The sequence below is a fragment of the Pristiophorus japonicus genome, unplaced genomic scaffold (genome assembly GCF_044704955.1).
Source record: "Pristiophorus japonicus isolate sPriJap1 unplaced genomic scaffold, sPriJap1.hap1 HAP1_SCAFFOLD_340, whole genome shotgun sequence".
In the NCBI taxonomy this organism is placed as follows: Eukaryota; Metazoa; Chordata; class Chondrichthyes; family Pristiophoridae; genus Pristiophorus; species Pristiophorus japonicus.
This window is the reverse complement of record NW_027253216.1, coordinates 205,545-220,755: the sequence shown is the minus strand read 5'-3', so window position 1 is coordinate 220,755 and position 15,211 is coordinate 205,545. Positions and strand designations below refer to the sequence as shown.

The 15,211-nt window shown below is 40.4% G+C and overlaps 1 protein-coding gene across 7 annotated transcripts in view; it reads right to left on the bottom strand.

The window, feature by feature from the left end:
* Positions 1-15,211, bottom strand: part of LOC139250046 (steroid hormone receptor ERR2-like) — a 294,985-nt gene that overhangs the window by 202,366 nt on the left and 77,408 nt on the right. The gene's annotated exons all lie outside the window — the stretch shown is intronic.

The window sequence follows — 15,211 nt, the reverse complement described above, 5'->3', positions numbered from 1 at the left end:
TAGAGTATGTTCCCCACACATTATAGAAACTGTTACCTTAAATTTTAGAAAGTGTTTCCCATACATTACCGACAGTGTTCCTCACACATTATAGAGAGTGTTCCCCACACATTATAGAGAGTGTTCCCCACACATTAGACAAAGTTTTTTCCCACACATCACAGAGAGTGTTCCCCACACATTATAGAAAGTATTTCCCACACATTATAGAAAGTGTTTCCCACACATTACAGAGAGTGTTCCCCACACATTAGAGAAAGTGTTTCCCACACATCACAGAGAGTGTTCCCCACACATTATAGAAAGTATTTCCCACACATTATAGAAAGTGTTTCCCACACATTACAGAGAGAGTGTTTCCCACACATTTTAGCGACGATTCCCCACATATTATAGAGGATGTTCCCCACACATTATCGAGAGTGTTCCCCACACATTATGAAGAGTGTTCCCCACACATTATAGAGAGTGTTTCCACACATTATAGAGAGTGTTTCACACATATTATAGAGAGTGTTCCCCACACATTATAGAGAGTGTTTCCACACATTACAGAGAGTGTTCCCCACACATTATAGAGAGTGTTCCCCACACCTTATAGAGAGTGTTCCCACACAATATTGGGAATGTTTCCCACACATTATCGAGTGTTTCCCACACATTAGAGAGTGTTCCTCACACATTAGAGAGAGTGTTCCCCACACATTATAGAGAGAGTTCCTCACACATTATACAGAGTGTTCCTCACACATTATACAGAGTGTTCCCCACACATTATAGAGAGTGTTTCCCACACATCACAGAGAGTGTTCCCCACACATTATAGAAAGTATTTCCCACACATTATAGAAAGTGTTTCCCACACATTACAGAGAGAGTGTTTCCCACACATTTTAGCGACGATTCCCCACATATTATAGAGGATGTTCCCCACACATTATCGAGAATGTTCCCCACACATTATAAAGAGTGTTCCCCACACATTGTAGAGAGTGTTTCACACATATTATAGAGAATGTTCCTCACACATTAGAGAGTCTTCCCCACACATTATCGAGAGTGTTCCCCACAGATTATAAAGAGTGTTCCCCACACATTATAGACAGTGTTCCCCACATATTACAGAGAATGTTCCTCACACATTAGAGAGTCTTCCCCACACATTATGGAGAGTGTTCCTCACACATTATACAGAGTGTTCCTCACACATTATACAGAATGTTCCCCACATATTATAGAGTATGTTCCCCACACATTATAGAAACTGTTACCTTAAATTTTAGAAAGTGTTTCCCATACATTACCGACAGTGTTCCTCACACATTATAGAGAGTGTTCCCCACACATTATAGAGAGTGTTCCCCACACATTATAGAAAGTATTTCCCACACATTATAGAAAGTGTTTCCCACACATCACAGAGAGTGTTCCCCACACATTATAGAAAGTGTTTCCCACACATTACAGAGAGAGTGTTTCCCACACATTTTAGCGACGATTCCCCACATATTATAGAGGATGTTCCCCACACATTATCGAGAGTGTTCCCCACACATTATAAAGAGTGTTCCCCACACATTATAGAGAGTGTTTCCCACACATTACAGAGAGTGTTCCCCACACATTATAGAGAGTGTTCCCCACACATTACAGAGAGTGTTCCCCACACATTACAGAGAGTGTTCCCCACACATTATAAAGAGTGTTCCCCACACATTATAGGGAGTGTTCCCCACACATTATAGAGAGTGTTCCCCACACATTATCAAGAGTGTTCCCCACACAGTATAAAGAGTGTTCCCCACACATTACAGAGAGTGTTCCCCACACATTATCAAGAGTGTTCCCCACACATTATAGAGAGTGTTCCCCACACATTACAGAGAGTGTTCCCACACATTAGAGAGAGTGTTCCCCACACGTTATAGGGAGTGTTCCCCACACATTACAGAGAGTGTTCCCCACACATTATAGAGAGTGTTCCCCACACATTATAGAGAGTGTTCCCCACACATTATAGAGAATGTTCCCCACACATAATATAGAGTGCTCCCCACACATTATAGAGAGTGTTCCCACACAATATTGGGAATGTTTCCCACACATTATCGAGAGTGTTTCCCACACATTACAGAGAGTGTTCCTCACACATTAGAGAGAGTGTTCCTCACACATTAGAGAGAGTGTTCCTCACACATTATACAGAGTGTTCCCCACACATTATACAGAGTGTTTCCCACACATTATAGAGAGTGTTCCCCACACATGACAGAGAGTATTTCCCACACATTATAGAGAGTGTTTCCCACACATTATCGACAGTGTTTCCCACACATTACAGAGAGTGTTCCTCACACATTAGAGAGAGTGTTCCTCACACATTATACAGAGTGTTCCCCACACATTATACAGAGTGTTTCCCACACATTATAGAGAGTGTTCCCCACACATTATAGAAAGTATTTCCCACACATTATAGAAAGTGTTTCCCACACATGACAGAGAGTATTTCCCACACATTAGAGAAAGTGTTTCCCACACATCACAGAGAGTGTTCCCCACACATTATAGAAAGTGTTTCCCACACATTACAGAGAGAGTGTTTCCCACACATTTTAGCGACGATTCCCCACATATTATAGAGGATGTTCCCCACACATTATCGAGAATGTTCCCCACACATTATAAAGAGTGTTCCCCACACATTATAAAGAGTGTTCCCCACACATTATAGAGAGTGTTCCCCACACATTACAGAGAGTGTTCCCCACACATTATAGAGAGTGTTTCACACACATTATCGAGAGTGTTCCCCACACATTATAAAGAGTGTTCCCCACACATTACAGAGAGTGTTCCCCACACATTATAGAGAGTGTTCCCACACATTACAGAGTGTTCCCCACACATTATAGAGAGTGTTCCCCACACATTATAGAGAGTGTTTCCACACGTTACAGAGAGTGTTCCCCACACATTATAGAGAGTGTTCCCCACACATTATAGAGAGTGTTCCCACACATTATAGAGAGTGTTCCCCACACATTATAGAGAGTGTTCCCCACACATTATAGAGAATGTTCCCCACACATAATATAGAGTGCTCCCCACACATTATAGAGAGTGTTCCCACACAATATTGGGAATGTTCCCCACACATTATAGAAAGTGTTACCTTAAATTTTAGAAAGTGTTTCCCATACATTACCGACAGTGTTCCTCACACATTATAGAGAGTGTTCCCCACACATTATAGAAAGTATTTCCCACACATTATAGAAAGTGTTTCCCACACATTTCAGAGAGAGTGTTTCCCACACATTTTAGCGACGATTCCCCACATATTATAGAGGATGTTCCCCACACATTATCGAGAATGTTCTCCACACATTATAAAGAGTGTTCCCCACACATTACAGAGAGTGTTCCCCACACATTATAGAGAGTGTTCCCACACATTACAGAGAGTGTTCCCCACACATTATAGAGAGTGTTCCCACACATTACAGAGAGTGTTCCCACACATTATAGAGAGTGTTCCCACACATTACAGAGAGTGTTCCCCACACATTATAGAGAGTGTTCCCTACACATTATAGAGAGTGTTCCCACACATTAGAGAGAGTGTTTCCACACATTACAGAGAGTGTTCCCCACACATTATAGAGAGTGTTCCCCACTCATTATAGAGAGTGTTCCCCACTCATTATAGAGAGTGTTCCCCACACATTATAGAGAATGTTCCCCACACATAATATAGAGTGCTCCCCACACATTATAGAGAGTGTTCCCACACAATATTGGGAATGTTTCCCACACATTATCGAGAGTGTTTCCCACACATTACAGAGAGTGTTCCTCACACATTAGAGAGAGTGTTCCCCACACATTATAGAGAGTGTTCCTCACACATTATACAGAGTGTTCCTCACACATTATACAGAGTGTTCCCCACACATTATAGAGAGTGTTTCCCACACATCACATAGAGTGTTCCTCACACATTAGAGAGTCTTCCCCACACATTATGGAGAGTGTTCCTCACACATTATACAGAGTGTTCCTCACACATTATACAGAATGTTCCCCACATATTATAGAGTATGTTCCCCACACATTATAGAAACTGTTACCTTAAATTTTAGAAAGTGTTTCCCATACATTACCGACAGTGTTCCTCACACATTATAGAGAGTGTTCCCCACACATTATAGAGAGTGTTCCCCACACATTATAGAGAGTGTTCCCCACACATTAGACAAAGTGTTTCCCACACATCACAGAGAGTGTTCCCCACACATTATAGAAAGTATTTCCCACACATTATAGAAAGTGTTTCCCACACATTACAGAGAGAGTGTTCCCCACACATTATAGAAAGTGTTTCCCACACATTACAGAGAGAGTGTTTCCCACACATTTTAGCGACGATTCCCCACATATTATAGAGGATGTTCCCCACACATTATCGAGAGTGTTCCCCACACATTATAAAGAGTGTTCCCCACACATTATAGAGAGTGTTTCACACATATTATATAGAGAGTGTTCCCCACACATTATCAAGAGTGTTCCCCACACATTATAAAGAGTGTTCCCCACACATTATAGAGAGTGTTTCCACACATTACAGAGAGTGTTCCCCACACATTATAGAGAGTGTTCCCCACACATTATAGAGAGTGTTCCCACACATTAGAGAGAGTGTTTCCACACATTACAGAGAGTGTTCCCCACACATTATAGAGAGTGTTCCCCACACATTATAGAGAGTGTTCCCCACACATTATAGAGAATGTTCCCCACACATAATATAGAGTGCTCCCCACACATTATAGAGAGTGTTCCCACACAATATTGGGAATGTTTCCCACACATTATCGAGAGTGTTTCCCACACATTACAGAGAGTGTTCCTCACACATTAGAGAGAGTGTTCCTCACACATTATACAGAGTGTTCCTCACACATTATACAGAGTGTTCCCCACACATTATACAAAGTGTTTCCCACACATTATAGAGGATGTTCCCCACACATTATCGAGAATGTTCCCCACACATTATAAAGAGTGTTCCCCACACATTATAGAGAGTGTTTCACACACATTATAGAGAGTGTTTCACACATATTATCGAGAGTGTTCCCCACACATTACAGACAGTGCTCCCCACACATTACAGAGACTGTTTCCCACACATGATAGAAAGTGTTCCCCACACATTATAGAAAGTGTTTCCCACACATTATAGAAAGTGTTTCCCACACATTACAGAGAGTGTTCATCACACAATATCGAGAGTGTTGCCCACACATTATCGAGTGTTCCCCACAAAATATGGGGAATGTTCCCCACACATTATAGAGAGTGTTCCCCACACATTAGAGAAAGTGTTCCCCACACATCACAGAGAGTGTTCCCCACACATGATAGAAAGTATTTCCCACACATTATAGAAAGTGTTTCCCACACATTACAGAGAGAATGTTTCCCACACATTTTAGCGACGATTCCCCACATATTATCGAGAATGTTTCCCACACATTATCGAGAGTGTTCCCCACACATTATAAAGAGTGTTCCCCACACATTATAGAGAGTGTTTCACACACAATACAGAGTGTTCCTCACACATTAGAGAGAGTGTTCCCCATACAATATACAGAGTGTTCCTCACACATTATACAGAGTGTTCCACACACATTATACAGAGTGTTCCCCACTCATTATCGAGAGTGTTTCCCACACAATATAGAAACTGTTACCTTAAATTTTAGAAAGTGTTTCCCACACATTATAGAGAGTATTTCCCACACATTATAGAGATTGTTCTCCACAGATTATAGAGACTGTTTCCACACATTATAGAGAGTGTTTCCACACATGATAGAGAGTCTTTCCACACATTATAGAGAGTGTTTCACACACATTATAGAGAGTGTTCCCCACACATTCTAGAGAGTGTTCCCCACACATTATAGAGAGTGCTTCCCACATATTATAGAGAATGTTTCCCACACATTATAGAGTGTTCCCCACACATTATAGAGAGTGTTTCCACACATTATAGAGAGTGTTCCCCACACAATATAGGGAATATTTCCCACCCATTATAGACAGTGTTCCCCACATATTATAGAGAGTGTTCCCCACACATTATAGAGAGTGTTCCCCACATATTACAGAGAATGTCCCTCACACATTAGAGAGAGTGTTCCTCACACATTATACAGAGTGTTCCCGACACATTATAGAGTATGTTCCCCACACATTATAGAAACTGTTCGCTTAAATGTTAGAAACTGTTTCCACACATTATAGAGAGTGTTCCCCACACATTACAGAGAGTGCTCCCCACACATTACAGAGAGTGTTTCCCACACATGATTGAAAGTGTTCCCCACACATTATAGAAAGTGTTTCCCACACATTATAGAAAGTGGGTCCCACACATTACAGAGAGTGTTCCTCACACATTATAGAGAGTGTTCTCCACACATTATAGAGAGTGTTTCCCTCACATTATAGTGTTCCCCACAAAATATAGGGAATGTTCCCCACACATTATAAAGAGTGTTCCCCACACATTATAGAGAGTGTTTCCACACATTACAGAGAGTGTTCCCCACACATTATAGAGAGTGTTCCCCACACATTATAGAGAGTGTTCCCACACATTAGAGAGAGTGTTTCCACACATTACAGAGAGTGTTCCCCACACATTATAGAGAGTGTTCCCCACACATTATAGAGAGTGTTCCCCACACATTATAGAGAATGTTCCCCACACATAATATAGAGTGCTCCCCACACATTATAGAGAGTGTTCCCACACAATATTGGGAATGTTTCCCACACATTATCGAGAGTGTTTCCCACACATTACAGAGAGTGTTCCTGACACATTAGAGAGAGTGTTCCCCACACATTATAGAGAGTGTTCCTCACACATTATACAGAGTGTTCCTCACACATTATAGAGAGTGTTTCCCACACATTATAGAAACTGCTACCTTAAATTTTTGAAAGTGTTTCCCACAGATTATAGAGAGTGTTTCCCACACATTATAGAGAGTGTTTCCCACACAATACAGAGAGTGTTTCCTACACATTATAGAGTGTTCCTCACACATTATAGAGAGTGTTCCCCACACATTATAGAGAGTGTTCCCCACACATTATAGAGAGTGTTTCCCACACATTATAGAGAGTGTTTCCCACACATTACAGAGAGTGTTCCCCACACATTAGAGAAAGTGTTTCCCACACATCACAGAGAGTGTTCCCCACACATTATAGAAAGTATTTCCCACACATTATAGAAAGTGTTTCCCACACATTACAGAGAGTGTTCCCCACACATTAGAGAAAGTGTTTCCCACACATCACAGAGAGTGGTCCCCACACATTATAGAAAGTATTTCCCACACATTATAGAAAGTGTTTCCCACACATTACAGAGAGAGTGTTTCCCACACATTTTAGCGACGATTCCCCACATATTATAGAGGATGTTCCCCACACATTATCGAGAGTGTTCCCCACACATTATAAAGAGTGTTCCCCACACATTATAGAGAGTGTTTCACACATATTATATAGAGAGTGTTCCCCACATATTATCAAGAGTGTTCCCCACACATTATAAAGAGTGTTCCCACACATTAGAGAGAGTGTTTCCACACATTACAGAGAGTGTTCCCCACACATTATAGAGAGTGTTCCCCACACATTATAGAGAGTGTTCCCCACACATTATAGAGAATGTTCCCCACACATAATATAGAGTGCTCCCCACACATTATAGAGAGTGTTCCCACACAATATTGGGAATGTTTCCCACACATTATCGAGAGTGTTTCCCACACATTACAGAGAGTGTTCCTCACACATTAGAGAGAGTGTTCCTCACACATTATACAGAGTGTTCCCCACACATTATACAAAGTGTTTCCCACACATTATAGAGGATGTTCCCCACACATTATCGAGAATGTTCCCCACACATTATAAAGAGTGTTCCCCACACATTATAGAGAGTGTTTCACACACATTATAGAGAGTGTTTCACACATATTATCGAGAGTGTTCCCCACACATTACAGACAGTGCTCCCCACACATTACAGAGACTGTTTCCCACACATGATAGAAAGTGTTCCCCACACATTATAGAAAGTGTTTCCCACACATTATAGAAAGTGTTTCCCACACATTACAGAGAGTGTTCCTCACACAATATCGAGAGTGTTGCCCACACATTATCGAGTGTTCCCCACAAAATATGGGGAATGTTCCCCACACATTATAGAGAGTGTTCCCCACACATTAGAGAAAATGTTCCCCACACATCACAGAGAGTGTTCCCCACACATTATAGAAAGTATTTCCCACACATTATAGAAAGTGTTTCCCACACATTACAGAGAGAATGTTTCCCACACATTTTAGCAACGATTCCCCACATATTATCGAGAATGTTTCCCACACATTATCGAGAGTGTTCCCCACACATTATAAAGAGTGTTCCCCACACATTATAGAGAGTGTTTCACACACAATACAGAGTGTTCCTCACACATTAGAGAGAGTGTTCCCCACACAATATACAGAGTGTTCCTCACACATTATACAGAGTGTTCCACACACATTATACAGAGTGTTCCCCACTCATTATCGAGAGTGTTTCCCACACAATATAGAAACTGTTACCTTAAATTTTAGAAAGTGTTTCCCACACATTATAGAGAGTATTTCCCACACATTATAGAGATTGTTCTCCACAGATTATAGAGAGTGTTTCCACACATTATAGAGAGTGTTTCCACACATGATAGAGAGTCTTTCCACACATTATAGAGAGTGTTTCACACACATTATAGAGAGTGTTCCCCACACATTCTAGAGAGTGTTCCCCACACATTATAGAGAGTGCTTCCCACATATTATAGAGAATGTTTCCCACACATTATAGAGTGTTCCCCACACATTATAGAGAGTGTTTCCACACATTATAGAGAGTGTTCCCCACACAATATAGGGAATATTTCCCACCCATTATAGAAACTGCTACCTTAAATTTTTGAAAGTGTTTCCCACAGATTATAGAGAGTGTTTCCCACACATTATAGAGAGTGTTTCCCACACAATACAGAGAGTGTTTCCTACACATTATAGAGTGTTCCTCACACATTATAGAGAGTGTTCCCCACACATTATAGAGAGTGTTTCCCACACATTATAGAGAGTGTTCCCCACACATTATAGAGAGTGTTCCCCACACATTATAGAGAGTGTTTCCCACACATTATAGAGAGTGTTCCCCACACATTATAGATAGTGTTCCCCACACATTATAGAAAGTGTTTCCCACACATCATAGAAAGTGTTTCCCACACATTACAGAGTGATCCCCACACATTATAGAGAGTGTTTCCACACATTATAGAAAAGTGTTTCCACACATTTTCGAAAGATTTTTCCCACACCTTATAGAGAATATTTCCCACGCATTATCCAGAGTGTTTCCACACATTATAGAGAGTGTTCCCCACAAATTATAGTGTTTCCCACATATTATAGAAAGTGTTTCCCACACATTATAGAGAGTATTTCCCACACATTATAGAGAGTGTTTCCCTCACATTATAGTGTTCCCCACAAAATATAGGGAATGTTCCCCACACATTATAGAAAGTGTTCCTCACACATTATAGAAAGTATTTCCCACACATTATAGAAAGTGTTTTCCACACATCACAGAAAGTGTTCCCCACACATTATAGAAACTGTTTCCCACACATTATAGAGAGTGTTCCGCACACATTATAGAGAGTGTTTCCCACACATTATAGAGAGTGTTCCGCACACATTATAGAGAGTGTTCCCCACACATTATAGAGAGTGTTTCCCACACATTATAGAGAGTGTTTCCACACATTACAGAGACTGTTCCCCAAACATTATACAGAGTGTTCCCCACACATTATAGAGAGTGTTCCCCACACATTATAGAGAGTGTTCCCCACACATTATAGAGAGTGTTTCCCACACATTATAGAGAGTGTTCCCCACACATTATAGATAGTGTTCCCCACACATTATAGAAAGTGTTTCCCACACATTATAGAAAGTGTTTCCCACACATTACAGAGTGTTTCCCACACATTATAGAGAGTGTTTCCACACATGATACAGAGTGTTCCCCACAGATTTTAGAGAGTCTTCCCCACAAATTATAGAGAGTGTTTCCCACACATTATAGAGAGTGTTCCCCGCACATTATAGAGAGTGTTCCCCACACATTATAGAGAATGTTCCCCACACATTATAGAGAGTGCTCCCCACACATTATAGAGAGTGTTCCCCACACAATATTGGGAATGTTTCCCACACATTATCGAGAGTGTTTCACACACAATACAGAGAGTGTTCCTCAGACATTAGAGAGAGTGTTCCCCACACAATATACAGAGTGTTCCTCACACATTATACAGAGTGTTCCTCACACATTATACAGACTGTTCCCCACACATTATAGAAACTGTTACCTTAAATTTTAGAAACTGTTTCCCACACATTATAGAGAGTGTTTCCCACACATTACAGACAGTGCTCCCCACACATTACAGAGACTGTTTCCCACACATGATAGAAAGTGTTCCCCACACATTATAGAAAGTGTTTCCCACACATTATAGAAAGTGTTTCCCACACATTACAGAGAGTGTTCCTCACACAATATCGAGAGAGTTGCCCACACATTATAGAGAGTGTTCCCCACACATTATAGAGAGTGTTTCCCACACATTATAGAGAGTGTTCCCCACACATTATAGAGAGTGTTCCCCACACATTATAGATAGTGTTCCCCACACATTATAGAAGGTGTTTCCCACACATCATAGAAAGTGTTTCCCACACATTACAGAGTGTTCCCCACACATTATAGAGAGTGTTCCCCACAGATTTTAGAGAGTCTTCCCCTCCAATTATAGAGTGTTTCCTACACATTATAGCGAGTGTTCCCCGCACATTATAGAGAGTGATCCCCTCACATTATAGAGAGTGTTTCCACACATTATAGAAAAGTGTTTCCACACATTATAGAAAGATTTTTCCCACACCTTATAGAGAATATTTCCCACGCATTATCCAGAGTGTTTCCACACATTATAGAGAGTGTTCCCCACAAATTATAGAGTGTTTCCCACATATTATAGAAAGTGTTTCCCTCACATTATCGAGAGTATTTCCCACACATTATAGAGAGTGTTCTCCACAGATTATAGAGAGTGTTTCACACACATTATACAGAGTGTTCCGCACACATTATACAGAGTGTTCCACACACATTATACAGAGTGTTCCACACACATTATAGAGAGTATTTCCCACACATTATAGAGAGTGTTTCCACACATTATAGAAAGATTTTTCCTACGCATTACAGAGAATATTTCCCAAGCATTATCCAGAGTGTTTCCACACATTATAGAGAGTGTTCCCCACAAATTATAGAGAGTGTTTCCCACATATTATAGAAAGTGTTTCCCATACATTATAGAGAGTATTTCCCACACATTATAGAGAGTGTTTCCCACACATTATAGAGAGTGTTTCCACACATTATAGAAAGATTTTTCCTATGCATTACAGAGAATATTTCCCACTCATTATCCAGAGTGTTTCCACACATTATAGAGAGTGTTCCCCACAAATTATAGAGAGTGTTTCCCACATATTATAGAAAGTGTTTCCCACACATTATAGAGAGTATTTCCCACACATTATAGAGAGTGTTCTCCACAGATTATAGAGAGTGTTCCCCGCACATTATAGAGAGTGTTCCCCACACATTATAGAGAGTGTTTCACCCACATTATAGAGAGTGTTTCCCACACATTATAGAGAGTGTTCCCCACACATTATAGAGATTGTTTCCACACATTATAGAGAGTGTTCCCCACACAATATAGGGATTATTTCCCACCCATTATAGAGAGTGTTCCCCACACATTATAGAGAGTGTTCCCCACATATTACAGAGAATGTTCCTCACACATTAGAGAGAGATTTCCCCACACATTATAGAGAATGTTCCTCACACATTATACAGAGTGTTCCTCACACATTATACAGAGTGTTCCCCACACATTATAGAGTATGTTCCCCACACATTATAGAAACTGTTACCTTAAATTTTAGAAACTGTTTCCCATACATTATAGAGAGTGTTTCCCACACATTATAGAGAGTGTTTCCACACATTATAGATAGTGTTTCACACACATTATAGAGAGTGTTCCCCACACATTATAGAGAGTGTTCCTCACACATTATAGAGAGTGTTTCCCACACATTATAGAGAGTTTTCCCCACACATTATAGAGAGTGCTCTCCAAACATTATAGAGAGTGTTCCCCACACAATATAGGGAATGTTTCCCAACACATTATAGAGAGTGTTTCCCACACATTATAGAGAGTGTTCCCCACACATTATAGAGAGTGTTTCCCACACACTATAGAGAGTGTTCCCCACACATTATAGAGAGTGTTCCCCACACATTATAGATAGTGTTCCCCACACATTATAGAAAGTGTTTCCCACACATCATAGAAAGTGTTTCCCACACATTACAGAGTGTTCCCCACACATTATAGAGAGTGTTTCCACACATTATAGAAAGTGTTTCCCACACATTACAGAGTGTTCCCCACACATTATAGAGAGTGTTCCCCACAGATTTTAGAGAGTCTTCCCCTCCAATTATAGAGTGTTTCCCACACATTATAGCGAGTGTTCCCCGCACATTATAGAGAGTGTTCCCCACACATTATAGAGAGTGTTTCCACACATTATAGAAAAGTGTTTCCACACATTATAGAAAAGATTTTTCCCACACCTTATAGAGAATATTTCCCACACATTATCGAGAGTGTTCCCCACAAATTATAGAGTGTTTCCCACACATTATAGAGAGTATTTCCCACACATTATAGAGAGTGTTCTCCACAGATTATAGAGAGTCTTTCCACACATTATAGAGAGTGTTTCACACACATTATAGAGAGTATTCCACACACATTATAGAGAGTGTTTCCACACATTATAGAAAGATTTTTCCCACGCATTACAGAGAATATTTCCCACGCATTATCCAGAGTGTTTCCACACATTATAGAGAGTGTTCCCCACAAATTATAGAGAGTGTTTCCCACATATTATAGAAAGTGTTTCCCACACATTATAGAGAGTATTTCCCACACATTATAGAGAGTGTTCTCCACAGATTATAGAGAGTGTTCCCCGCACATTATAGAGAGTGTTCCCCACACATTATAGAGAGTGTTTCACACACATTATAGAGAGTGTTTCCCACACATTATAGAGAGTGTTCCCCACACATTATAGAGATTGTTTCCACACATTATAGAGAGTGTTCCCCACACAATATAGGGAATATTTCCCACCCATTATAGACAGTGTTCCCCACACATTATAGAGAGTGTTCCCCACACATTATAGAGAGTGTTCCCCACATATTACAGAGAATGTTCCTCACACATTAGAGAGAGATTTCCCCACACATTATAGAGAATGTTCCTCACACATTATACAGAGTGTTCCTCACACATTATACAGAGTGTTCCCCACACATTATAGAGTATGTTCCCCACACATTATAGAGAGTGTTCCCCACACATTATAGAAAGTATTTCCCACACATTATAGAAAGTGTTTCCCACACATTACAGAGAGAGTGTTTCCCACACATTTTAGCGACGATTCCCCACATATTATAGAGGATGTTCCCCACACATTATCGAGAGTGTTCCCCACACATTATAAAGAGAGCTCCCCACACATTATAGAGAGTGTTGCCCACACATTATAGAGAGTGTTTCACACACATTATAGAGAGTGTTCCCCACACATTATAGAGAGTGTTTCCAACACATTATAGAAACTGTTACCTTAAATTTTAGAAAGTGTTTCCCACACACATTATAGAGAGTGTTTCCACACATTATAGAAAAGTGTTTCCACACATTATATCGAGTGTTCCCCGCACATTATAGAGAGTGTTCCCCACACATTATAGAGAGTGTTTCACACACATTATAGAGAGTGTTTCCCACACATTATAGAGAGTGTTCCCCACACATTATAGAGATTGTTTCCACACATTATAGAGAGTGTTCCCCACACAATATAGGGAACATTTCCCACCCATTATAGACAGTGTTCCCCACACATTATAGAGAGTGTTCCCCACACATTATAGAGAGTGTTCCCCACATATTACAGAGAATGTTCCTCACACATTAGAGAGAGATTTCCCCACACATTATAGAGAATGTTCCTCACACATTATACAGAGTGTTCCTCACACATTATACAGAGTGTTCCCCACACATTATAGAGTATGTTTCCCACACATTATAGAGAGTGTTCCCCACACATTATAGAAAGTATTTCCCACACATTATAGAAAGTGTTTCCCACACATTACAGAGAGAGTGTTTCCCACACATTTTAGCGACGATTCCCCACATATTATAGAGGATGTTCCCCACACATTATCGAGAGTGTTCCCCACACATTATAAAGAGAGTTCCCCACACATTATAGAGAGTGTTCCCCACACATTATAGAGAGTGTTTCACACACATTATAGAGAGTGTTCCCCACACATTATAGAGAGTGTTTCCAACACATTATAGATAGTGTTCCCCACACATTATAGAAAGTGTTTCCCACACATTAGAGAGTGTTTCCCACACATTACAGAGAGTGTTCCCCACACATTATAGAGAGTGTTTCACACACATTATAGAAAGTGGTTCCACACATTATAGATAGTGTTTCACACACATTATAGAGAGTGTTCCCCACACATTATAGAGAGTGTTTCCCACACATTATAGACAGTGTTCCCCACATATTATAGAGAGTGTTCCCCACACATTATAGATAGTGTTCCCCACACATTATAGAAAGTGTTTCCCACACATTAGAGAGTGTTTCCCACACATTACAGAGAGTGTTCCCCACACATTATAGAGAGTGTTTCACACACATTATAGAGAGTGTTCCCCACACATTATAGAAAGTGTTTCCCACACATCATAGAAAGTGTTTCCCACACATTACAGAGAGTGTTCCCCACACATTATAGAGAGTGTTTCCACACATTATAGAGAGTG